General features: G+C 54.5%; 1 protein-coding gene and 1 pseudogene across 1 annotated transcript in view; both read left to right on the forward strand.

Moving 5' to 3' along the window:
- Window positions 1-26,044, forward strand: part of LOC128412303 (zinc finger and SCAN domain-containing protein 31-like) — a 275,497-nt gene that overhangs the window by 75,408 nt on the left and 174,045 nt on the right. The window lies entirely within an intron of this gene.
- The window catches only part of LOC128412297 (zinc finger protein 345-like), a 31,155-nt pseudogene continuing 12,040 nt past the window's right edge, over window positions 6,930-26,044 (forward strand).

Here is a 26,044-nt window from a genome sequence, read left to right on the forward strand (position 1 = left end):
ATGGTTCCTCATCATCCTGGGGAAAGTGACAAGAGGGGTGCTGCAGGGTTCTGTCCTGGGCCCGTTGTTGTTCAACGTCTATAGAAATGACTTGGATGAAGGAACTGAGGGGATGCTCATCACATTTGCAGGCAACCCCTGCTGTGAGTGCCTGCAGGTCCCGTCCCTGCCTCTCTCCATCTGGTCCAGGATGGGACCTGCTGTCCATCTTGGCTAATAAAAGCAAGCCGGGAAGGGCTGGGTGATGGACTTTGTGGGGTGGTGAATGCTTCTCTCTGTGAGGCGGCCTGCCCAGACCCACGGAAAAAGATGGTTATTAAACCGTTTCTTTAAAAAACATCTTTAGACCTATCGCCCAGCCTCAAATCTTCCATTCTTGGGCAAGGTGATTGAGCAAGTGGTTGCCGAACAACTCCAGGCACGCCTGGAGGATGCAGACCATTTGGATCCCTTCCAGACAGGATTCAGGCCTCAATATGGGACTTGAAACTGCCTTGGTTGCGCTGGTTGATGATCTCCGGCGGGCTAGGGACAAAGGTGAGAGCAGTTTCCTAGTTCTGTTGGATCTCTCAGTGGCTTTTGATACCATTGCCCATAACATCCTTCTGGACCATCTGGAGCAGAGGTGGCCAACTCCCGAGAGACTGGGATATACTTGCAAAATTAAAATCTGGCAGTGATCTGTGGGAGTCATAAAGCCATGGCAGAGGCTTGTATTGCCGTGTGGTGCCTGCTGACCTCGGTGACCGGCATGTCTGTGCCTTGCAATGTATTGAATGTATTGACCTTATATGGAGTTGTGTTCCCTCTGGGCAGTAATTACCTTATATGGTGATGGGTGTAGTAAAAGCCATGACCGGACGATGTAACGTGAGACATTGGCAGACGGCCATGCAGGTTGAGAGAGACAAAGGATAATAAAAATTACCGGACAGGAGAGAAGTCGAAGGAGCTGCTCCTCCATCCTGAAAATACTGCTGCCTCACTGTGTCTTTTTTCTATGCTGTGCACCATTTGTGATGGCTGGTTTCCGTCAAGTGGTGCCCCGTGTGAGGCTGACTAAAAGAATACGTGCGAGGCTCGACTAAAAGAAAACAGTGTGAGGCTGACTTAAAGAAAACCGTGTGAGGCTTTTCGATCCACGCAACGGCACCATCGACTCACCACGCCCGGCAAGGGTTACAAGCGCTTATCATCTTCGGATCCCCGGTGAGTCGATCCCTTTTATCTTGATTTCAGAAAAATGGGCAGCTCTTTGTCTATTCCCCAACAGAAATTTTTAAAAGACTTAAAATTTCTCCTCTCCTCCAACAAATTGGAAGTTCCTGAGGGTGATTTGATACAGCTTATTCTGGCCATCGATGAACATTGCCTCTGGTATCCCCAGGATGGAACTTGGGAATTAAAACACTGGGACAAAATTGGAGCACATTTTCCTAGCATCGGCGTTCGTGTTCTGAATGCATGGTGCAAGGTTCGTTACGCCATGGGCTCTTTATCACCAAAAAATATATCCATGGCAGTATTGCCAACATCACCTCCGGCTTTAATCCAGCCTGCCGTGATGCCGTCTGTTCCGGCACTCGCTTTGCCAGCACCACCAGACCCCAAGCCTCCGGACTATAGTTCCTCGCCAGAGGATCCAATCCTGCAAAAATATCATGGTCTGGTTGGCAATGATCCTGCTCCCTCACCGACAGAACCAGCTACTCCCTTTCAACGTGCAGTTCTTGCCTGTTCCTTATCTCAGGATACTGTGGCATTTCCCGTTATAGTGCCCCTTGCTGGCGCTCCGGCAGGCACCCAAGCCCAACATCAACCTTTTGACTTTAAGATTTTGAAAGAGTTGCAGCAGTCAGTGAAGACCAATGGACTTCAAGCCCCATATACGCAGGTGCTTTTGGAAGCCACATTACCCCAGCTTTTGGTTCCAGATGACATAAAGCTTCTGGCCCATACAGTGTTACCTCCATCAGCGGGCGTACTGTTTGCCCATGAATGGCAACAAATCAGAGGGAATAACCCTAACGTTACCCTCGCAGATGTCATAGATGCCATGATGGGGCGTGGTCCCTTTGTTCAGGCTTCAGTGCAAGCCACACTGCTGCAAATCTTATTGAGGGACAAGCAATGAGAAAAATTCCAGAACCCACCAGTATTCAGTCTAGATGGGGTTCAATCAGGCAAGAGGCAAGAGAATCATATTCTTCCTTTATGGACAGGCTGATTACAGCAGTGAGTCGCCAGGTTGATAATCCTGAAGCCAAACAAATAATTATCAAACAATTGGCCTTTGAAAATGCGAATGAGGATTGTAAAGTTGCATTGCGACCAATAATACACAATCCTACGACAGACACAGCAGCCATGCTTCGCATTTGTCAGTCTGTAGGTACAGCCACCCACAAGGCTCATCTGCTGGCGGCGGCGCTAAATAAAAACCAGCACATTATCACCATTGTTTTCGGCGCTCGCGGGACACAAGGATCCAGCAGATGTAATCCAGGTCACTTCGGCAATGATCACTGCATTACAAACCATTAATCAGCACCTGCGATCTACTCTCATGGACAGGATCACAGAAGCCTCTGCACACAAGCTGCATTTGGCAGTGTTTGCTACACCATTGTTGCCAACAGGAATTTTATATGCTCAAACGGACAAGAGGAAGACTATCTGCATTATAGAATGGCTACATTTACCAAATACCCCACCAAAAAACATTTATTCAGTAATTGAATCCACATCAGACATTGTCATTAAAGGACGTTCTCATGCCATGGCCTTGAGCGGTTTTGATGTTGCATCAATTTATTTGCCTTTCTCACAGACTGAACAGCAGCACTTATTCATAACTAATGCTGCCGTGCAAATCGCCTTGGCTGATTTTATAGGTGTCATCATTTTTAACCCTCCGAAGGATGACCGTTTGACATTTCTGACACAGGTCACCTATGTTTTGGCCACCCCCTTGTCTCTTACACCTCTTCCCTCTGCATTGACCCTCTTCATGGATGGAACAAAAAGTGGGGGGGGGTGACATGGGAGGAGGGAGGAAAATGGAAATGTTTATTTACCCCTCCACAGTCTTCTGCTCAGTGAGCTGAGCTAGCGGCTGTGATTCTTGCCTTTCAATCCTTTTCTACTCAACCTTTCAATCTTATTGTGGATACTCAGTATGTATATCGCATTTTTACTGTTTTACCAATATCTTATATAACTCCTTCCTTGGATTCTGACTTGTTTTCTTTGTTTCTTGCCCTGCAGGCCTTACTTCAGCACAGAGAGTTCCCTTATTATGTTGCACATCTTCGCTCCCACACATCACACCCAGGGTATTTAGCAGAGGGCAATGCAAGAGCAGATGCAGCGTTGAGGGACATTTCTGCCTTTTCTCTCTTTTCTGATCCTGTACTATGTCGTAACACCTTTCACCTCCCTGCAAAAGCATTGGCAAAGCAGTTTTCTATTCCTTTGGCCCAAGCAAGGGATATTGTTTCCCAATGTGCTTCTTGTTCTAAATTGCCGCTGGCCATTCCTTTTGATGCTGTCAATCCTAGGGGCACGTCTGCATTGGCGTGTTGGCAGATGGATGTCACACACACCTGTGTTGGCTCCACTCTCCAAGGTTCACCTCACGGTGGACACCCACTCTGGATTCATATGGGCTACACCCATGAGGGGGGAAACAGCTCGGCATGTCATCCAGCACACTATTCGCTGTTTCTCAGTCATGGGTAAACCTGCGCATATCAAAACTGATAATGGTCCAGCATATATTTCTAAAACATTTTCGGAATTTTGTATGTTGTGGAATGTGAAATTAACTCATGGTATACCCTTTAACTCCACAGGGCAAGCTATAGTGGAAAGAGCGCACCTGACGTTCAAAGCACTATTGATTAAGCAGCTTGGCGGCCGAAGCATACCAACAGCAGATATCCCTTCGGCAGTCCACCAGGTGCTTTTTGTACTTAACCATCTTTTATATCCACATAATAGGACCCATACCCCCGCTGAATTGCATTTTAGGAAGGAAGGGCACTCCCCCGCCCCTTGGTGGTGTACCGACGCTTGACTGATCCCACGTGGCATGGACCTGTTCCGCTGATCACGTGGGGACGAGGGTACGCGGCAGTGGACGTTGAGGACAAGCCTTTGTGGGTTCCAGCTCGATGCGTACGGCCATGGCGAGTCCTTTCAACTGCGGAAGCGCCTTCCTCACCATCTGCCTCACCATCCTTTGCTGCACCGTTATACAAGGAAGAGAAGCAGACGACCCAGTCCAGTTGAAACCACCATATTTCACCTTATCAGCTGGCAAGCCGCTGTCATCAAAATCCTACTCTGGCTGGCAGTATCCACGGCTCAGCCACTCTCGAACTAGAAGAACAGCGTTGTTGAATAAGACTTTTAGGGGAGAAAATTATCATAAGATTTGGAGGGATAATATTTTTGTACAAGATATGATTATGTTTGCCAGTTTATTGCATGCTTCTAAATGTTGGTTGTGTATGCACATGCCCCCTTTTGCCCGTCATTCAGGCTTAATGCTTCATGGTGTGCCTGTTAATGGATCTTTTCAATTTACAAATGTTATATCCCCTAAGCAATCTTTTTGGCCTCCAGTACAATTGACCCTCCATGAGCCTGCCCCCATTTGTTTTCAAATTGAACAGGGAAAAGAATCATGGGGCATATATCCCAACTGTCAATATACATTGAATTTCACTTTTAATAGCTCTTGTTCTCTTGCAGGAACATACAGTGACCAATCTCAGTGCTATAGGAGTGACACCAGTGCATGGCTAAAAACTAGAAAAGAAGCCTACCATGCAGCTTGGAGTCTGAATTCTTCTATCCCTGGCTTAGCAAATGCCACTGATGAGCAATTTCATATCAGTTCTTTATTTACTGCAGCCTTTAATTGGTCCCAACAGAGTAGTAATATCAGCTATTTACTCCAAAGAGAGTTATGGTTGCTTTGTGGCGAAAAAGCATACAAAGCCATTCCTCGAAACCTCACAGGCACATGTACCTTGGGTATCGTGGTTCCGTTGTTGTATAAGGTTGATAAGTTACCATCTTCTCTTAGACTACGAAATCGTCGGGAGGTTAATTCACCCATAAATCAATATACCGGTACCCAGATTTCTCGGGCCTTGCTGCCCTCAGTGGGCGCAGCAATGAACTATAGGGACCTCCATCGGTTAGCAAATTGGACAGGATTATTCAATGATACCATAAAAGCATTGAAGAATCTCAACCAGGAGGTATCTGAAATGAGAGAGGTGGTCTTACAAAATCGTTATGTTTTGGATGTCATTTTGGCCTCAAAAGAAGGGGTATGTGCACTTGTTCATTCTCATTGTTGTATGTTTATTCCTGATAATAATGTCAGCATATCTGCAACGATCGACCATATGAAAACCATGGTAGCCCACAATCCGCTCGCCCCCCCCTTCCATTGATCCATGGTCATGGTTATATTCTTGGCTTCCGGATGTAAGTTGGCTTCGACATTTATTGATTTTAGTGATCCTTAAGTAGTTATTTGCATTATTTTGTGTTGCTGTATACAATGTATTCCTTCTTTAATCTCTGTATGTACTGCATGGTTCTCCCGCCAGCGGCCTGCTTCCGGCCTCACAAGGGTTGCCTATTGTGCTCGGTATAACCGTATTGGTAATGAAATATATGACTCTGATTAATAAAATAAAGAAAGAGGGCATGTGGGAGTCATAAAGCCATGGCAGAGGCTTGTATTGCCGTGTGGTGCCTCCTGACCTCGGTGACCGGCATGTCTGTGCCTTGCAGTGTATAGAGTGTATGACCTTATATGGAGTTCTGTTCCCTCTGGGCAGTAATTACCTTATATGGTGATGGGTGTAGTAAAAGCCATGACCGGACGATGTAATGTGAGACATTGGCAGACGGCCATGCAGGTTGAGAGAGACAAAGGTTAATAAAAATTACCGGACAGGAGAGAAGTCGAAGGAGCTGCTTCTCCATCCTGAAAATACTGCTGCCTCACTGTGTCTTTTTTCTATGCTGTGCACCATTTGTGATGGCTGGTTTCCGTCAGTGATCTACCCCCATTTTTTAGGAATTGAGGTCAAAGAGTTGTTGAGCTTTTTTCTTTTTGGGGGAGGGGAAATGCCCTGTCTTTTAGGGATTCAGCTCTAGGTTGTTGACCTTTTTTTTAAGGAGGGAGGAACAGATGCAGGCACCACAAACCTTACAATTGCTGGCCAGATAACGGCCTCGGTTTCTAAACTCCAGCTTCCCTTCTGCAACAATAGAGGCCGGTGCAAGGAGAGAGGGCAGGGCCAGAAGGGGGCCAGTGATCAACCATGATCTACCAAAACGTTGCAGGCATCAACCAGTAGATCGCAATCAACGTGTTGGACATCCCTGGTCTAGAGCATGGGTAGGCAAACTAAGGCCCGGGGGCCAGATCCAGCCCAATCCCTTTCTAAATCCAGCTCGTGGACAGCCCAGGAATCAGCATGTTTTTACATGAGTAGAATGTGTCCTTTTATTTAAAATGCATCTCTGGGTTATTTGTGGGGCATTGGAATTTGTTCATTCCCCCCCAAATATAGTCCAGCCCCCCCACAAGGTCTGAGGGACAGTGGACCGGCCCCCTGCTTAAAAAGTTTGCTGACCCCTGGTCAAGAGGGGCTGGGAGCTGGGGGAACTGTTATACAGTAGTTACTGTCCTTCCTCCTGGGCCGTGTCCAGAAAGTGGTGTTGGGGGATGAGTGTTCAGACCCCTGGGTTCTCACTTGTAGGGTTCCTCAAGGTCCAGTCCTCTCCCCCATGCTTTTTAACATCTATATGAAGCCTCTGGGAGAGATCATCAGGGGGTTTGGGCTAGGTGTTCATCAGTATGATGATACCCAGCTCTACCTCTTGTTTAAATCAGAACCAGTGAAGGCGGTGAAAGTCCTGTGTGAGTGTTTGGAGGCAGTTGGAGGATGGATGGCGGCTAACAGATTGAGGTTGAATCCTGACAAGACAGAAGTACTGTTTTAGGGGGACAGTAGGTGGGTGGGTGTGGAGGACTCCCTGGTTCTGAATAGGTTAACTGCCCCTAAAGACCAGGTGCGCAGCCTGGGAGTCATTTTGGACTCACAGCTGTCCATGGAGGCGCAGGTCAATTCTGTGTCCAAGGCAGCTGTCTACCAGCTCCATCTGGTACACAGTCTGAGACCCTACCTACCCCCAGACAGTCTCACCAAAGTGGTGCATGCTCTAGATATCTCTTGCTTGGACTACTGCAATGCACTCTGTGTGGAGCTACCTTTGAAGGTGACCTGGAAACTGCAACTAATCCAGAATGCGGCAGCTAGACTGGTGACTGGGATCAGCCGCTGAGACCATATAACACTGGTCCTGAAAGACCTACATTGGTTCCCAGTACGTTTTCAAGCACAATTCAAAGTGTTGTTGCTGACCTTTAAAGCCCTAAACGGCCTCGGTCCAGTATATCTGGAGGAGCGTCTCCACCCCCATCGTTCAGCCAGGACATGGAGATCCAGCGCCGAGGGCTTTCTGGCAGTTCCCTCTCTGCAAGAAGTGAGGTTACAGGGAACCAGGTAGAATGCCTTCTCGGTGGTGGCGCCCACTCTGTGGAACACCCTCCTGTCAGATGTCAAGGAAATAAACAACTACCAGAATTTAAAAGACATCTGAAGGCAGCCCTGTTTAGGGAAGCTTTTAATATTTGATGGACTATTGTATTTTAATATTTTGTTGGAAGCCGCCCAGAGTGGCTGGGGAAACCCAGTCAGATGGGCGGGGTATAAATAATAAATAAATTATTATTATTACTATTAACACCAAACCGGGAGCGGAGGCTAATGTTGCAGAAGGCAGAATCAGACCACTTTATTCTGCCTTGGTCAGGCCCCATCTAGAATACTATGTTCGATTCTTGGCACCACCATTTAAGTATCTTAAATTTTGTTTGCCAGGGGAAATGAAGAAGGTGGGGGAACACAATCCATATTCCTTTTATAACACGTGGCCAAAGTTTATTGAATACATAAATTGTGACGTCTGTTGCAGGAATCCACCCATCACTCATGGGAAAAGGTGGTGTGATCTTTTTTAGAATAATCAAATGAAACTTTAACACATGGCAGGATGAAAGTCTACAATTTAATCAGGACAAGTTATTTGTTGTTTACTGTTGTAACCATCGCTTTCTTTAAAATTATCTTTTGGACCATGAAAATAAATAAAAGCAATTTTTTTTCTTTTAAAAAGGAGGTAGAGAAATCATGTGTACTATTCCAATAATCTGTTTATATGGGTTTTCTGTTATTTGGAGACTGTAATTTCACATTATCTATGTGTTTCTGTGTGTTCAGCACATATGATTGCAGGTGAGACTGAATAAAAGACTTCCTAGGAAATTCCCTTTGACTGCTTCTGTATTGTTTCAAATGTGGCTTCACTTACAGATAAGAACAAATCATATTTATTGCTGACAAATCACACCACAGTCAGCTCATTAATCTCCAACCCAACAAGCCCTGCGCTTAGCATGAGCAGCTGCTTTCTTCCCATTTCATAGGTAGAAATAACTGTTAATGGGAAGGAAGAAGGGAGATAGACCCTTTCCATCAACCTTTGGGGATCTGGGAGGCTTCATTTCACCCCTTAGTCCTGCTCCTGAAAGCTTGGCAGATCTGGAGTTTTTGCTCACACACGGCCATTACTTAAAAATGAATCTTCAAAAAATATATATATGAAAATGGTATTGCATTCCTAAAAACTCTCAGTAAAGCATTTCCTGTAGTAGCTGGCATCTTAGCAGGCCCAATGCCACTCTGCCAACGGTCTCACTCCCAGCTAACTAATCTGAAAAGCTGTCCTGTCATCTCTGCAAGGACTTCAGTGTCCCTTGAATTAGCAATTAAGCATTTCTGGAAGGGGAAATGATACACTTTGTATACAGTCTCTACTTACAACCGCCTCAGGTTACAAATACTTCAGGTTACAAACTCCGCTAACCTGGAAGAGTTACCTTGAGTTGAGAACTTTGCCCCAGTACAAGAACGGAAATTGTATGCCAGCGGCGCAGTGGCAGCAAGAGGCCCCATTAGTGAAAGCACACCTCTAGTTAAGAACAGTTTCAGGTTAAAAAAATAAAAGCATGCACAATAAAGTATTATCCATTTATGATGAGAATAGAATTTATTTATTTTGAACTTTGCTTGGTTCCTCCTTGGTAGCCAGTGCAATGGTTTCAGCAGGGCTAGAATTCAGGACCCGCTGCCTTGAGGGTCATCTAAGAGCTCTTTGGCAGGGAAAGGTCTCCCTTGGGAGGTGGTGGACTCTCCTTCCTTGGAGGTTTCTAAGAAGAGATCGGACGGCCATCTGCCATGGATGCTTTAGCTGAGATTCCTGCATTGCTGGGGTTGGACTAGATGACCCTGGGATCCCCTCCTATCTCTCCACTCCTGAATTCTAGGAGGAGCTTCCTTGCTTCCTGCTGATGTAAAAGGATCCTGTGGGGGGGGGTGCCCTGTCACAGTCCTGTAACCTCCTATTAATAAAGTGTTTGCCAACAGACTGTCCGTACACCCTTTAAAGCCCACGTCTTCAGCTCCTGCATGGGCTGAGTGTCAGGAGCACCTTCTCTGACCCTTTGATCACAGGAACACAGGAGCAGCAGAGCACAGCATTCCTCTGGAACATGTCCTGGTGCAGTGGACTCACATTTGCTATTATGAGCACCTCAAATGCAGCAGAGTAATGGAAGCGAAACAATAGAGGTTTTGTTGCATGTTGTTGTTGTTTAGTCGTTTAGTCATGTCCGCCTCTTTGTGACCCCATGGACTAGAGCATGCCAGGCACTCCTGTCTTCCACGGCCTCCCGCAGTTTGGTCAAACTCATGCTGGTAGCTTCGAGAACACTGTCCCACCATCTCGTCCTCTGTCATCCCCTTCTCCTTGTGCCCTCCATCTTTCCCAACATCAGGGTCTTTTCCAGGGAGTCTTCTCTTCTCATGAGGTGGCCAAAGTATTGGAGCCTCAGCTTCAGGATTTGTTCTTCCAGTGAGCACTCAGGGCGGATTTTCTTTTTTTTTTTAGATAAATGTTTATTAAGGTTTTACAAATCAAAAAATTCATCATTTCAAATATATCATTACCATAAATGAAGTTCACATAAAAAACAGATATAACAAAAAAGGAAAAATAGAAAGAAAAAAAAGAAAAAAGAAAAATCCACTTTCTTAGATTTATAAAGTTCCATACCCCTCTGTCTTGACCTCCTCACATCCCCCTTTTTTGTGTTCCTCTTTATTCCAATCAAATTCAGCAAGTTCAAAACCTTATTTAATCCATGCTTAATTTTATATTCTTCTAATTATTATGTCCCAATTTTTCATTGTTTTAGCCCATACCTCATCTTATATACTATAACATAATAATGTTCTGTTCATAACCCCTTGTCCTTTTTAACATTCTTCTTTTCATTCACATTTAACCAAATCACACAAACCCTGTTACCTTCACTTCCCACATCATATTAACACTCAAACATTTTGCAGTATTTTTGTAAATAGTCCTTAAACTTTTTCCAGTCCTGTTCGATCAGTTCTTCTCCCTGATCACGGATTCTGCCAGTCATTTCAGCCATCTCCATGTAGTCAATCACTTGCGTCTGCCATTCCTCCACGGTGGGTAGATCTTGTGTCTTCCAATACTTGGCAAGAAGTATTCTTGCTGCTGTTGTTGCATACATAAAAAATGTTCTATCTTTCTTTGGCACCCGTTGGCCAACTATGCCCAAAAGGAAGGCCTCTGGTTTCTTAGGAAAGGTAAATTTAAATACCTTCTTCAGTTCATTATATATCGTTTCCCAGTAAGCCTTAACCCTTGGGCACGTCCACCAAAGGTGAAAGAATGTTCCCTCAGCTTCTTTACATTTCCAGCACTTGTTGTCAGGCAGGTGACTCAGGGCTGATTTTCTTCAGAATGGAGAGGTTTGATCTTCTTGCAGTCCATGGGACTCTCAAGAGTCTCCTCCAGCACCAGAATTCAAAAGCATCAATTCTTCAGCGATCAGCCTTCTTTATGGTCCAGCTTTCACTTCCATACATCACTACTGGGAAAACCATAGCTTTTATTATACGGACCTTTGTTGGCAAGGTGATGTCTCTGCTTTTTAAGATGCTGTCTCTGCCTAATAATGATATGACCAGCCCTGTGGGAGACCAAGGATTCGGTGCTCCTTAGGTGTTCTACTTTTTAAGATGCTGTTGCATACCTTATTTTGTTCCATACCTTATTTTATTACTACTGGTTAAACAAAACAAAACAACATAACAAACATGCACATGAGAGTCAGGTCTCTCATACTGCCACCTAGTCTCTAGGCAGATCAAAGAAAAACAGCAGAGTGCTAGAGACGGAAGTCTGGAAGAGTGGTTTCCGCCCCTCTTTTCTCTGAGACAGAAAGTAAAACAAGCATGATCTTTGCAATGGGAGGGATGAAAATACTGACAAAGACTAACGGGATCATGTACGACCTCAAAGCTGAAATAATGGTGTAAAATATGACACAAATGAAAGAAACGCCCTCTGAAATGAGGCAACCACACAGTGAATGTAACCAAAGGAAGAACTTGTGTGTCTCAGGGCCAGATTGTTGCCCTCAGGAGAGGGAGACCCAGGAACCGGATGCTTCACACGCCCCGGAAGCTCCAACACAGCACTCTCCTCCCCCCCACCCCGGCCTCCCTGAGAACAGCTCTCCCAGGCCGGCTTCTCTCGGGCGGGGCTCCGGCCTTCCTCTGGCTGCAGCAGGGCTCCCTCTCCCAAGCCAGACCAGCAGTGTCTCGCCCGCTGCACTCCAGCCTGGGCTGCGCTGCTCCTCCGCTTCCTGGCCAAGGGACTGAGGGAGATGCTCAGAGCCCTGCCAAGAGCCAAAGGCCCCCCCCCAAAAGGGACCGAGGGAGATGCTCAGAGCCCAGCCAAGAGCCAAGGTCCCCCCCAAAGGGACCGAGGGAGATGCTCAGAGCCCAGCCAAGAGCCAAAGGCCCCCCCCCAAAGGGACCGAGGGAGATGCTCAGAGCCCAGCCAAGAGCCAAAGGCCCCCCCAAAAAAGGGACCGAGGGAGATGCTCAGAGCCCACCCAAGAGCCAAAGGCCCCCCCCAAACGGACCGAGGGAGATGCTCAGAGCCCAGCCAAGAGCCAAAGGGCCCCCCCAAGGGACCGAGGGAGATGCTCAGAGCCCAGCCAAGAGCCAAGGCCCCCCCAAAGGGACCGAGGGAGATGCTCAGAGCCCAGCCAAGAGCCAAGGCCCCCCCAAAAAGGGACCAAGGGAGATGCTCAGAATCCAGCCAAGAGCCAAAGGCCCCCCCAAACGGACCGAGGGAGATGCTCAGAGCTGAGCCAAGAGCCAAAGACCCCCCCAAAGGGACCGAGGGAGATGCTCAGAGCCCAGCCAAGAGCCAAAGGCCCCCCCAAAGGGACCGAGGGAAATGCTCAGAGCCCAGCCAAGAGCCAAAGGCCCCCCCGAGGGACCGAGGGAGATGCTCAGAGCCCAGCCAAGAGCCAAAGGCCCCCCCAATGGACCGAGGGAGATGCTCAGAGCCCAGCCAAGAGCCAAAGGCCCCCCAAAAAAAGGGACCGAGGGAGATGCTCAGAGCCCAGCCAAGAGCCAAAGGCCCCCCCCAAAGGGACCGAGGGAGATGCTCAGAGCCCAGCCAAGAGCCAAAGGCCCCCCCAAAGGGACCGAGGGAGATGCTCAGAGCCCAGCCAAGAGCCAAAGGCCCCCCCGAGGGACCGAGGGAAATGCTCAGAGCCCAGCCAAGAGCCAAAGGCCCCCCCAATGGACCGAGGGAGATGCTCAGAGCCCAGCCAAGAGCCAAAGGCCCCCCCAAAAAAGGACCGAGGGAGATGCTCAGAGCCCAGCCAAGAGCCAAAGGCCCCCCCCCCAAGGGACCGAGGGAGATGCTCAGAGCCCAGTCAAGAGCCAAAGGCCCCCCCCAAGGGACCGAGGGAGATGCTCAGAGCCCAGCCAAGAGCCAAAGGCCCCCCCGAGGGACATGCTCAGAGCCCAGTCAAGAGCCAAAGGCCCCCCCCAAGGGACCGAGGGAGATGCTCAGAGCCCAGCCAAGAGCCAAGGTCCCCCCCAAAGGGACCGAGGGAGATGCTCAGAGCCCAGCCAAGAGCCAAAGGCCCCCCCCCAAAGGGACCGAGGGAGATGCTCAGAGCCCAGCCAAGAGCCAAAGGCCCCCCCAAAAAAGGGACCGAGGGAGATGCTCAGAGCCCAGCCAAGAGCCAAAGGCCCCCCCAAAGGGACCGAGGGAAATGCTCAGAGCCCAGCCAAGAGCCAAAGGCCCCCCCGAGGGACCGAGGGAGATGCTCAGAGCCCAGCCAAGAGCCAAAGGCCCCCCCAAAAAAGGGACCGAGGGAGATGCTCAGAGCCCAGCCAAGAGCCAAAGGCCCCCCAAAAAAGGGACCGAGGGAGATGCTCAGAGCCCAGCCAAGAGCCAAAGGCCCCCCCCCAAGGGACCGAGGGAGATGCTCAGAGCCCAGCCAAGAGCCAAAGGCCCCCCCAAAAAAGGGACCGAGGGAGATGCTCAGAGCCCAGTCAAGAGCCAAAGGCCCCCCCCAAAGGGACCGAGGGAGATGCTCAGAGCCCAGCCAAGAGCCAAGCCCCCCCCCCCAAAGGGACCAAGGGAGATGCTCAGAGCCCAGTCAAGAGCCAAAGGCCCCCCCAAAGGGACCGAGGGAGATGCTCAGAGCCCAGCCAAGAGCCAAGCCCCCCTCCATGGGACCGAGGGAGATGCTCAGAGCCCAGCCAAGAGCCAAAGGCCCCCCCCAAAGGGACCGAGGGAGATGCTCAGAGCCCAGCCAAGAGCCAAAGGCCCCCCCAAAGGGACCGAGGGAGATGCTCAGAGCCCAGCCAAGAGCCAAGCCCCCCCCCCATGGGACCGAGGGAGATGCTCAGAGCCCAGCCAAGAGCCAAGGTCCCCCCAAAAGGGACCGAGGGAGATGCTCAGAGCCCAGCCAAGAGCCAAGGACCCCCCAAAAGGGACCGAGGGAGATGCTCAGAGCCCAGCCAAGAGCCAAGGTCCCCCCCAAAAGGGACCGAGGGAGATGCTCAGAGCCCAGCCAAGAGCCAAAGGCCCCCCAAAAAAGGGACCGAGGGAGATGCTCAGAGCCCAGCCAAGAGCCAAAGGCCCCCCAAAAAAGGGACCGAGGGAGATGCTCAGAGCCCAGCCAAGAGCCAAAGGCCCCCCCAAAAAGGGACCGAGGGAGATGCTCAGAGCCCAGCCAAGAGCCAAAGGCCCCCCCAATGGACCGAGGGAGATGCTCAGAGCCCAGCCAAGAGCCAAAGGCCCCCCAAAAAAAGGACCGAGGGAGATGCTCAGAGCCCAGCCAAGAGCCAAAGGCCCCCCCCCAAGGGACCGAGGGAGATGCTCAGAGCCCAGCCAAGAGCCAAAGGCCCCCCCCAAAAAGGGACCGAGGGAGATGCTCAGAGCCCAGTCAAGAGCCAAAGGCCCCCCCCAAAGGGACCGAGGGAGATGCTCAGAGCCCAGCCAAGGGGCAAAGGCCCCCCCAAAAAAGGGACCGAGGGAGATGCTCAGAGCCCAGCCAAGAGCCAAAGGCCCCCCCCAAAGGGACCGAGGGAGATGCTCAGAGCCCAGCCAAGAGCCAAAGGCCCCCCCGAGGGACCGAGGGAGATGCTCAGAGCCCAGCCAAGAGCCAAAGGCCCCCCCAATGGACGGAGGGAGATGCTCAGAGCCCAGCCAAGAGCCAAAGGCCCCCCAAAAAAAGGACCGAGGGAGATGCTCAGAGCCCAGCCAAGAGCCAAAGGCCCCCCCCCAAAGGGACCGAGGGAGATGCTCAGAGCCCAGTCAAGAGCCAAAGGCCCCCCCCAAGGGACCGAGGGAGATGCTCAGAGCCCAGCCAAGAGCCAAAGGCCCCCCCGAGGGACATGCTCAGAGCCCAGTCAAGAGCCAAAGGCCCCCCCCAAGGGACCGAGGGAGATGCTCAGAGCCCAGCCAAGAGCCAAGGTCCCCCCCAAAGGGACCGAGGGAGATGCTCAGAGCCCAGCCAAGAGCCAAAGGCCCCCCCCCCAAGGGACCGAGGGAGATGCTCAGAGCCCAGCCAAGAGCCAAAGGCCCCCCCAAAAAAGGGACCGAGGGAGATGCTCAGAGCCCAGCCAAGAGCCAAAGGCCCCCCCAAAGGGACCGAGGGAAATGCTCAGAGCCCAGCCAAGAGCCAAAGGCCCCCCCGAGGGACCGAGGGAGATGCTCAGAGCCCAGCCAAGAGCCAAAGGCCCCCCCAAGGGACCGAGGGAGATGCTCAGAGCCCAGCCAAGAGCCAAAGGCCCCCCAAAAAAGGGACCGAGGGAGATGCTCAGAGCCCAGCCAAGAGCCAAAGGCCCCCCCCCAAGGGACCGAGGGAGATGCTCAGAGCCCAGCCAAGAGCCAAAGGCCCCCCCAAAAAAGGGACCGAGGGAGATGCTCAGAGCCCAGTCAAGAGCCAAAGGCCCCCCCCAAAGGGACCGAGGGAGATGCTCAGAGCCCAGCCAAGGGGCAAAGGCCCCCCAAAAAAAGGGACCGAGGGAGATGCTCAGAGCCCAGCCAAGAGCCAAAGGCCCCCCCCAAAGGGACCGAGGGAGATGCTCAGAGCCCAGCCAAGAGCCAAGCCTCCCCCCAAAGGGACCAAGGGAGATGCTCAGAGCCCAGTCAAGAGCCAAAGGCCCCCCCAAAGGGACCGAGGGAGATGCTCAGAGCCCAGCCAAGAGCCAAGCCCCCCCCCCATGGGACCGAGGGAGATGCTCAGAGCCCAGCCAAGAGCCAAAGGCCCCCCCCAAAGGGACCGAGGGAGATGCTCAGAGCCCAGCCAAGAGCCAAAGGCCCCCCCCAAAGGGACCGAGGGAGATGCTCAGAGCCCAGCCAAGAGCCAAGCCCCCCCCCCATGGGACCGAGGGAGATGCTCAGAGCCCAGCCAAGAGCCAAGGTCCCCCCAAAAGGGACCGAGGGAGATGCTCAGAGCCCAGCCAAGAGCCAAGGTCCCCCCCAAAAGGGACCGAGGGAGATGCTCAGAGCCCAGCCAAGAGCCAAAGGCCCCCCAAAAAAGGGACCGAGGGAGATGCTCAGAGCCCAGCCAAGAGCCAAAGGCCCCCCAAAAAAGGGACCGAGGGAGATGCTCAGAGCCCAGCCAAGAGCCAAAGGCCCCCCCAAAAAGGGACCGAGGGAGATGCTCAGAGCCCAGCCAAGAGCCAAGGTCCCCCCCAAAAGGGACCGAGGGAGATGCTCAGAGCCCAGCCAAGAGCCAAAGCCCCCCCCCAAAGGGACCGAGGGAGATGCTCAGAGCCCAGCCAACAGCCAAAGCCCCCCCCCAAAGGGACCGAGGGAGATGCTCAGAGCCCAGCCAAGAGCCAAGGTCCCCCCAAAAGGGACCGAGGGAGATGCTCAGAGCCCAGCCAAGAGCCACAGGCCCCCCCCAAAGGGACCGAGGGAGATGCTCAGAGCCCAGCCAAGAGCCAAGGTCCCCCCCAAAGGGACCGAGGGAGATGCTCAGAGCCCAGCCAACAGCCAAAGCCCCCCCCCAAAGGGACCGAGGGAGATGCTCAGAGCCCAGCCAAGAGCCAAAGGCCCCCCCCAAAGGGACCGAGGGAGATGCTCAGAGCCCAGCCAAGAGCCAAGCCCCCCCCCAAAGGGACCAAGGGAGATGCTCAGAGCCCAGTCAAGAGCCAAAGGCCCCCCCAAAGGGACCGAGGGAGATGCTCAGAGCCCAGCCAAGAGCCAAAGGCCCCCCCCAAAGGGACCGAGGGAGATGCTCAGAGCCCAGCCAAGAGCCAAAGGCCCCCCCCAAAGGGACCGAGGGAGATGCTCAGAGCCCAGCCAAGAGCCAAAGGCCCCCCCCAAAGGGACCGAGGGAGATGCTCAGAGCCCAGCCAAGAGCCAAAGGCCCCCCAAAAAAAGGACCGAGGGAGATGCTCAGAGCCCAGCCAAGAGCCAAAGGCCCCCCCCCAAGGGACCGAGGGAGATGCTCAGAGCCCAGCCAAGAGCCAAAGGCCCCCCCAAAAAAGGGACCGAGGGAGATGCTCAGAGCCCAGTCAAGAGCCAAAGGCCCCCCCCCAAAGGGACCGAGGGAGATGCTCAGAGCCCAGCCAAGGGGCAAAGGCCCCCCAAAAAAAGGGACCGAGGGAGATGCTCAGAGCCCAGCCAAGAGCCAAAGGCCCCCCCAAAAGGGACCGAGGGAGATGCTCAGAGCCCAGCCAAGAGCCAAAGGCCCCCCCAAAGGGACCGAGGGAGATGCTCAGAGCCCAGCCAAGAGCCAAAGGCCCCCCCCGAGGGACCGAGGGAGATGCTCAGAGCCCAGCCAAGAGCCAAAGGCCCCCCCAATGGACCGAGGGAGATGCTCAGAGCCCAGCCAAGAGCCAAAGGCCCCCCCAAAAAAGGACCGAGGGAGATGCTCAGAGCCCAGCCAAGAGCCAAAGGCCCCCCCCCAAAGGGACCGAGGGAGATGCTCAGAGCCCAGTCAAGAGCCAAAGGCCCCCCCCAAGGGACCGAGGGAGATGCTCAGAGCCCAGCCAAGAGCCAAAGGCCCCCCCGAGGGACATGCTCAGAGCCCAGTCAAGAGCCAAAGGCCCCCCCCAAGGGACCGAGGGAGATGCTCAGAGCCCAGCCAAGAGCCAAGGTCCCCCCCAAAGGGACCGAGGGAGATGCTCAGAGCCCAGCCAAGAGCCAAAGGCCCCCCCCAAAGGGACCGAGGGAGATGCTCAGAGCCCAGCCAAGAGCCAAAGGCCCCCCCAAAAAAGGGACCGAGGGAGATGCTCAGAGCCCAGCCAAGAGCCAAAGGCCCCCCCCAAACGGACCGAGGGAGATGCTCAGAGCTGAGCCAAGAGCCAAAGGCCCCCCCCAAACGGACCGAGGGAGATGCTCAGAGCTGAGCCAAGAGCCAAAGACCCCCCCAAAGGGACCGAGGGAGATGCTCAGAGCCCAGCCAAGAGCCAAAGGCCCCCCCAAAGGGACCGAGGGAAATGCTCAGAGCCCAGCCAAGAGCCAAAGGCCCCCCCGAGGGACCGAGGGAGATGCTCAGAGCCCAGCCAAGAGCCAAAGGCCCCCCCAAAGGGACCGAGGGAGATGCTCAGAGCCCAGCCAACAGCCAAAGGCCCCCCAAAAAAGGGACCGAGGGAGATGCTCAGAGCCCAGCCAAGAGCCAAAGGCCCCCCCCCCAAGGGACCGAGGGAGATGCTCAGAGCCCAGCCAAGAGCCAAAGGCCCCCCCAAAAAAGGGACCGAGGGAGATGCTCAGAGCCCAGTCAAGAGCCAAAGGCCCCCCCCAAAGGGACCGAGGGAGATGCTCAGAGCCCAGCCAAGGGGCAAAGGCCCCCCAAAAAAAGGGACCGAGGGAGATGCTCAGAGCCCAGCCAAGAGCCAAAGGCCCCCCCCAAAGGGACCGAGGGAGATGCTCAGAGCCCAGCCAAGAGCCAAGCCCCCCCCAAAGGGACCAAGGGAGATGCTCAGAGCCCAGTCAAGAGCCAAAGGCCCCCCCAAAGGGACCGAGGGAGATGCTCAGAGCCCAGCCAAGAGCCAAGCCCCCCCCCCATGGGACCGAGGGAGATGCTCAGAGCCCAGCCAAGAGCCAAGGTCCCCCCAAAAGGGACCGAGGGAGATGCTCAGAGCCCAGCCAAGAGCCAAGGACCCCCCAAAAGGGACCGAGGGAGATGCTCAGAGCCCAGCCAAGAGCCAAGGTCCCCCCCAAAAGGGACCGAGGGAGATGCTCAGAGCCCAGCCAAGAGCCAAAGGCCCCCCAAAAAAGGGACCGAGGGAGATGCTCAGAGCCCAGCCAAGAGCCAAAGGCCCCCCAAAAAAGGGACCGAGGGAGATGCTCAGAGCCCAGCCAAGAGCCAAAGGCCCCCCCAAAAAGGGACCGAGGGAGATGCTCAGAGCCCAGCCAAGAGCCAAGGTCCCCCCCAAAAGGGACCGAGGGAGATGCTCAGAGCCCAGCCAAGAGCCAAAGCCCCCCCCCAAAGGGACCGAGGGAGATGCTCAGAGCCCAGCCAACAGCCAAAGCCCCCCCCCAAAGGGACCGAGGGAGATGCTCAGAGCCCAGCCAAGAGCCAAGGTCCCCCCAAAAGGGACCGAGGGAGATGCTCAGAGCCCAGCCAAGAGCCACAGGCCCCCCCCAAAGGGACCGAGGGAGATGCTCAGAGCCCAGCCAAGAGCCAAGGTCCCCCCCAAAGGGACCGAGGGAGATGCTCAGAGCCCAGCCAACAGCCAAAGCCCCCCCCCAAAGGGACCGAGGGAGATGCTCAGAGCCCAGCCAAGAGCCAAAGGCCCCCCCCAAAGGGACCGAGGGAGATGCTCAGAGCCCAGCCAAGAGCCAAGCCCCCCCCCAAAGGGACCAAGGGAGATGCTCAGAGCCCAGTCAAGAGCCAAAGGCCCCCCCAAAGGGACCGAGGGAGATGCTCAGAGCCCAGCCAAGAGCCAAAGGCCCCCCCCAAAGGGACCGAGGGAGATGCTCAGAGCCCAGCCAAGAGCCAAAGGCCCCCCCCAAAGGGACCGAGGGAGATGCTCAGAGCCCAGCCAAGAGCCAAAGGCCCCCCCCAAAGGGACCGAGGGAGATGCTCAGAGCCCAGCCAAGAGCCAAAGGCCCCCCAAAAAAAGGACCGAGGGAGATGCTCAGAGCCCAGCCAAGAGCCAAAGGCCCCCCCCCAAGGGACCGAGGGAGATGCTCAGAGCCCAGCCAAGAGCCAAAGGCCCCCCCAAAAAAGGGACCGAGGGAGATGCTCAGAGCCCAGTCAAGAGCCAAAGGCCCCCCCCCAAAGGGACCGAGGGAGATGCTCAGAGCCCAGCCAAGGGGCAAAGGCCCCCCAAAAAAAGGGACCGAGGGAGATGCTCAGAGCCCAGCCAAGAGCCAAAGGCCCCCCCAAAAGGGACCGAGGGAGATGCTCAGAGCCCAGCCAAGAGCCAAAGGCCCCCCCAAAGGGACCGAGGGAGATGCTCAGAGCCCAGCCAAGAGCCAAAGGCCCCCCCCGAGGGACCGAGGGAGATGCTCAGAGCCCAGCCAAGAGCCAAAGGCCCCCCCAATGGACCGAGGGAGATGCTCAGAGCCCAGCCAAGAGCCAAAGGCCCCCCCAAAAAAGGACCGAGGGAGATGCTCAGAGCCCAGCCAAGAGCCAAAGGCCCCCCCCCAAAGGGACCGAGGGAGATGCTCAGAGCCCAGTCAAGAGCCAAAGGCCCCCCCCAAGGGACCGAGGGAGATGCTCAGAGCCCAGCCAAGAGCCAAAGGCCCCCCCGAGGGACATGCTCAGAGCCCAGTCAAGAGCCAAAGGCCCCCCCCAAGGGACCGAGGGAGATGCTCAGAGCCCAGCCAAGAGCCAAGGTCCCCCCCAAAGGGACCGAGGGAGATGCTCAGAGCCCAGCCAAGAGCCAAAGGCCCCCCCCAAAGGGACCGAGGGAGATGCTCAGAGCCCAGCCAAGAGCCAAAGGCCCCCCCAAAAAAGGGACCGAGGGAGATGCTCAGAGCCCAGCCAAGAGCCAAAGGCCCCCCCCAAACGGACCGAGGGAGATGCTCAGAGCTGAGCCAAGAGCCAAAGGCCCCCCCCAAACGGACCGAGGGAGATGCTCAGAGCTGAGCCAAGAGCCAAAGACCCCCCCAAAGGGACCGAGGGAGATGCTCAGAGCCCAGCCAAGAGCCAAAGGCCCCCCCAAAGGGACCGAGGGAAATGCTCAGAGCCCAGCCAAGAGCCAAAGGCCCCCCCGAGGGACCGAGGGAGATGCTCAGAGCCCAGCCAAGAGCCAAAGGCCCCCCCAAAGGGACCGAGGGAGATGCTCAGAGCCCAGCCAACAGCCAAAGGCCCCCCAAAAAAGGGACCGAGGGAGATGCTCAGAGCCCAGCCAAGAGCCAAAGGCCCCCCCCCCAAGGGACCGAGGGAGATGCTCAGAGCCCAGCCAAGAGCCAAAGGCCCCCCCAAAAAAGGGACCGAGGGAGATGCTCAGAGCCCAGTCAAGAGCCAAAGGCCCCCCCCAAAGGGACCGAGGGAGATGCTCAGAGCCCAGCCAAGGGGCAAAGGCCCCCCAAAAAAAGGGACCGAGGGAGATGCTCAGAGCCCAGCCAAGAGCCAAAGGCCCCCCCCAAAGGGACCGAGGGAGATGCTCAGAGCCCAGCCAAGAGCCAAGCCCCCCCCAAAGGGACCAAGGGAGATGCTCAGAGCCCAGTCAAGAGCCAAAGGCCCCCCCAAAGGGACCGAGGGAGATGCTCAGAGCCCAGCCAAGAGCCAAAGGCCCCCCAAAAAAGGGACCGAGGGAGATGCTCAGAGCCCAGCCAAGAGCCAAGGTCCCCCCCAAAAGGGACCGAGGGAGATGCTCAGAGCCCAGCCAAGAGCCAAAGGCCCCCCCAAAGGGACCGAGGGAGATGCTCAGAGCCCAGCCAAGAGCCAAGGTCCCCCCCAAAAGGGACCGAGGGAGATGCTCAGAGCCCAGCCAAGAGCCAAGCCCCCCCCCATGGGACCGAGGGAGATGCTCAGAGCCCAGCCAAGAGCCAAAGGCCCCCCCCAAAGGGACCGAGGGAGATGCTCAGAGCCCAGCCAAGAGCCAAAGGCCCCCCCAAAGGGACCGAGGGAGATGCTCAGAGCCCAGCCAAGAGCCAAGCCCCCCCCCCATGGGACCGAGGGAGATGCTCAGAGCCCAGCCAAGAGCCAAGGTCCCCCCAAAAGGGACCGAGGGAGATGCTCAGAGCCCAGCCAAGAGCCAAGGACCCCCCAAAAGGGACCGAGGGAGATGCTCAGAGCCCAGCCAAGAGCCAAGGTCCCCCCCAAAAGGGACCGAGGGAGATGCTCAGAGCCCAGCCAAGAGCCAAAGGCCCCCCAAAAAAGGGACCGAGGGAGATGCTCAGAGCCCAGCCAAGAGCCAAAGGCCCCCCAAAAAAGGGACCGAGGGAGATGCTCAGAGCCCAGCCAAGAGCCAAAGGCCCCCCCAAAAAGGGACCGAGGGAGATGCTCAGAGCCCAGCCAAGAGCCAAGGTCCCCCCCAAAAGGGACCGAGGGAGATGCTCAGAGCCCAGCCAAGAGCCAAAGCCCCCCCCCAAAGGGACCGAGGGAGATGCTCAGAGCCCAGCCAACAGCCAAAGCCCCCCCCCAAAGGGACCGAGGGAGATGCTCAGAGCCCAGCCAAGAGCCAAGGTCCCCCCAAAAGGGACCGAGGGAGATGCTCAGAGCCCAGCCAAGAGCCAAGCCCCCCCCCAAAGGGACCAAGGGAGATGCTCAGAGCCCAGTCAAGAGCCAAAGGCCCCCCCCAAAGGGACCGAGGGAGATGCTCAGAGCCCAGCCAAGAGCCAAAGGCCCCCCCCAAAAAGGGACCGAGGGAGATGCTCAGAGCCCAGCCAAGAGCCAAAGGCCCCCCCAAAGGGACCGAGGGAGATGCTCAGAGCCCAGCCAAGAGCCAAAGGCCCCCCCCAAAGGGACCGAGGGAGATGCTCAGAGCCCAGCCAAGAGCCAAAGGCCCCCCCCAAAGGGACCGAGGGAGATGCTCAGAGCCCAGCCAAGAGCCAAAGGCCCCCCCCAAAGGGACCGAGGGAGATGCTCAGAGCCCAGCCAAGAGCCAAGGTCCCCCCCAAAGGGACCGAGGGAGATGCTCAGAGCCCAGCCAAGAGCCAAAGGCCCCCCCCAAAGGGACCGAGGGAGATGCTCAGAGCCCAGCCAAGAGCCAAGGTCCCCCCAAAAGGGACCGAGGGAGATGCTCAGAGCCCAGCCAAGAGCCAAAGGCCCCCCCCAAAAGGGACCGAGGGAGATGCTCAGAGCCCAGCCAAGAGCCAAAGGCCCCCCCCAAAAGGGACCGAGGGAGATGCTCAGAGCCCAGCCAAGAGCCAAAGGCCCCCCCAAAAGGGACCGAGGGAGATGCTCAGAGCCCAGCCAAGAGCCAAAGGCCCCCCCAAAAAAGGGACCGAGGGAGATGCTCAGAGCCCAGCCAAGGGGCAAAGGCCCCCCCCAAAAGGGACCGAGGGAGATGCTCAGAGCCCAGCCAAGAGCCAAGGTCCCCCCAAAAGGGACCGAGGGAGATGCTCAGAGCCCAGCCAAGAGCCACAGGCCCCCCCCAAAGGGACCGAGGGAGATGCTCAGAGCCCAGCCAAGAGCCAAGGTCCCCCCCAAAGGGACCGAGGGAGATGCTCAGAGCCCAGCCAACAGCCAAAGGCCCCCCTCCCAAAGCATCCCTTGCCATAGGCGGAGCCAGGGGGAAGCTGCCCCCTTAGAGCCATTAAAAATGATAAAGAGCTGAGGTTCAGAAAGGCGAGAGAGGTCTGAGCTGGGGGGATTCGGCTTGGCAAGGGTTAAACGGAACAGAGCTGCCTTCCTAGAGAGGACAGGAAGCAAGGGGGGGCCAGGTCCTCCAGAGCCAATGCCCCTCCCTCCTCAGTCCTTTCCCGCTTTGGTGTCTCTCCTGCAAGGGCTGCCTCGCTGCCCCTTCCTGGGATCTGGTGAGTCTCCTCTCTCTCTGGGATCTGGTGGGGGTCCCTGGGCTGCAGCAGGGGAGGGGGCCTGGGGGGCCTGATCTGCTCCTGCAGGGGGGACCCCAAATCAGGGAGGAGAGGGTCTTGCCAGGGAGGGGCCAGGTCTGCCACGCTCTCCTTCCTGCAGATCAGAGGGTCCCTGACTCCCACGAAATCTCCCTTCTTTAAACAAAGGGGTCCCTGGGACTTTAACTCTGTGTGACGTCGCTCAGCCTCATTGCACAACAGAGGAAACATCTGCAAATGGTTTTCCAAAGCTGGACAATGAGGTGGACTAGCCCCCCCCCAAAAAAAAACTCCACAGGAAGGAAGGAAGTTAAGTTGGGAGAGAAAGGCCAGGAATAAAGAGAGGGATCCCAGGCCAGAGTCTGGCTGCTGCATTGGGGACCAGTTTCCCAGTGTCTCCCAGGGCAGCTCCCCACGGAGGCCACTGCAGCCATCCCCTCGCACCCAGAGCAGGGCATCCCAGGACCTCATCCTCTCTGTCCCAAAGGGATTGTTGCTGGAAATGGGCGCTGCTCCTCACTGAGCCTCCAGGGACCTTGGCATCAGTGGCTGTGTGTGTGAGTTAAAAGAATATTAATAATAAATTACCCACCTAAGATTCAAGGGAGAAGTCTTTGGACCCTGTCCACTTGGCCCTCAGGCGGTTGGCCAGAAACATACCTGGCTCTCAGAGCAAAGAAAAAGGGACCCCACCCCAGGAGTCTGTCTTGAGAGGGGCAGAGACTCCAAGTGCAATAAAAGGAGACAGAAGCAGGGGAGTGGGGGTGGGGGGAGCAACTCCTCAGGACCCCGAGTGAGGACCCCCACTAGAGCCAAGAATCCATTTTTCACAAGATACAAATGACTCCCTTGTCAGTCAGTTCTGACTTCATGCATTGACTGCAAGGCAGGAGAAACCAGGCTGATTCATCTCCCAGAAACCCCTTCAGTTGCCTCCACATTTTGCATCACAATCTTCCTGCTTTCTCCTCCTTCTCTTTTTAAAGAAGATCTCTCATGGTTTGAGCTGTGGTGCCATACAGCCCTGGCAAGACTCGTCCATGCTTGCTCAGAATCCTGTTCCATCTTCTGACCTACAATGTATTTTCTTTGTAGGATTAGCTAGAGCTTCTCATTAAGACAGACAGAACTTGGCAGAAGACCAAAGGGTTCCTTCCAATCTCTCAGAGGCTTCCTGAGAGCACAGATGGATGAGCGAGACTCAGCTGGGCCTGGAACAGAAAGAGGCCATGCCATCCAAATTGGAAGCAGTGGGGGATTCTGGGAAAACTCTGTGCAGAAGATCCTGGGTGAGGAGGACACCCTCCGCTCAGAGGTGCAGAGCCAGCAGTGGAGGCAGTTCTGCTGCCAGGAGGACAAAGGACCCCGAGAGGTTTGCAGCCGACTCTACCACCTTTGCCACCAGTGGCTGAAGCCAGAAAGGCACACGAAAGCTGAGATGCTGGACCTGGTGATCTTGGAGCAGTTCCTGGCTGTCCTTCCACCGGAGATGGAGAGCTGGGTGAGGGACTGTGGAGCAGAGACCAGTTCCCAGGCGGTGGCCCTGGCCGAAGGTTTCCTCCTGAGTCAGGCAGAGGAGAGAAAGCAGGTGAGAGAGACTTTCCTCTGGATACTCCCAAGGGGCTCCAAACAGGACAGAAACCATCCCATAATGTTCTGCTGTTGGCCGATTCTTTTTCTGCAAGGCATCCATGGAATAATATCTAACACCCGTCAAGTTTTTGGCCCTGACATTCATTTTATAATCCTTCTCGTCATTCTCTGCTTGGAATCCTTGTTTCTCTTTCAGGGAAAGGATCTCTTTGCAGAAATGGACCTGGATTCCTGTGAGGCAGAGAGGCCTCCGTTGGACACCAGAGAGCGACCACTGGGTAAGGAGGAAGGTGGTTTTTCTCCCTTTACTCTCATTCTGTTCGTTTTCCAAATCATCTGAGGGTTCTTTTTTTATTTTTTATTTATTCAAAGTTATAACAAAACATATTTTCCAAAAACATATCCTTATTCCCTCCCCATTTTTCCTCCCCCCCTCCCCCCACAAAACCCAGCCCCCCACCCCAGCCCCCGACTTCCCTCAGTTCCAGTCTTTGGTTTCTCCAATAATGCTATTTTCTGCATGTTACAGAGTTGTATAGATCCTCCAACTGTTTAGCTAATTATTATCAGTAAAAAAAATAATAATTGTGGATGTTTATTCAAAATCTGCCAAGGAATCCAGTTCGCTTTGTTGCGTCTTCAAATACTTTGTGAAAGGTTCCCATTCATCCTTAAAGTCACAGTTATCCTTGTCCCGTAGCTTATGAGTCAATTTTGCCAGTTCTGCATAATTCATCAATTTTTCTTGCCATAATTCTTTAGTTGGGATTTCTTCAGTCTTCCATCCTTGTGCTATCAGAACTCTCGCGGCCGTTGTCACATATATGAAGATGTTTTTCAACTTTTTTGGCAGGTCTTTCCCTACGATCCCCAACAAAAATGCCTCGGGTTTTTTAACAAATGTTAGATGGAACATTTTCTTCAGTTCATTGTATATCATTTCCCA

This window comes from Podarcis raffonei, chromosome 4, assembly GCF_027172205.1.
Source record: "Podarcis raffonei isolate rPodRaf1 chromosome 4, rPodRaf1.pri, whole genome shotgun sequence".
Classification (NCBI taxonomy): domain Eukaryota; kingdom Metazoa; phylum Chordata; class Lepidosauria; order Squamata; family Lacertidae; genus Podarcis; species Podarcis raffonei.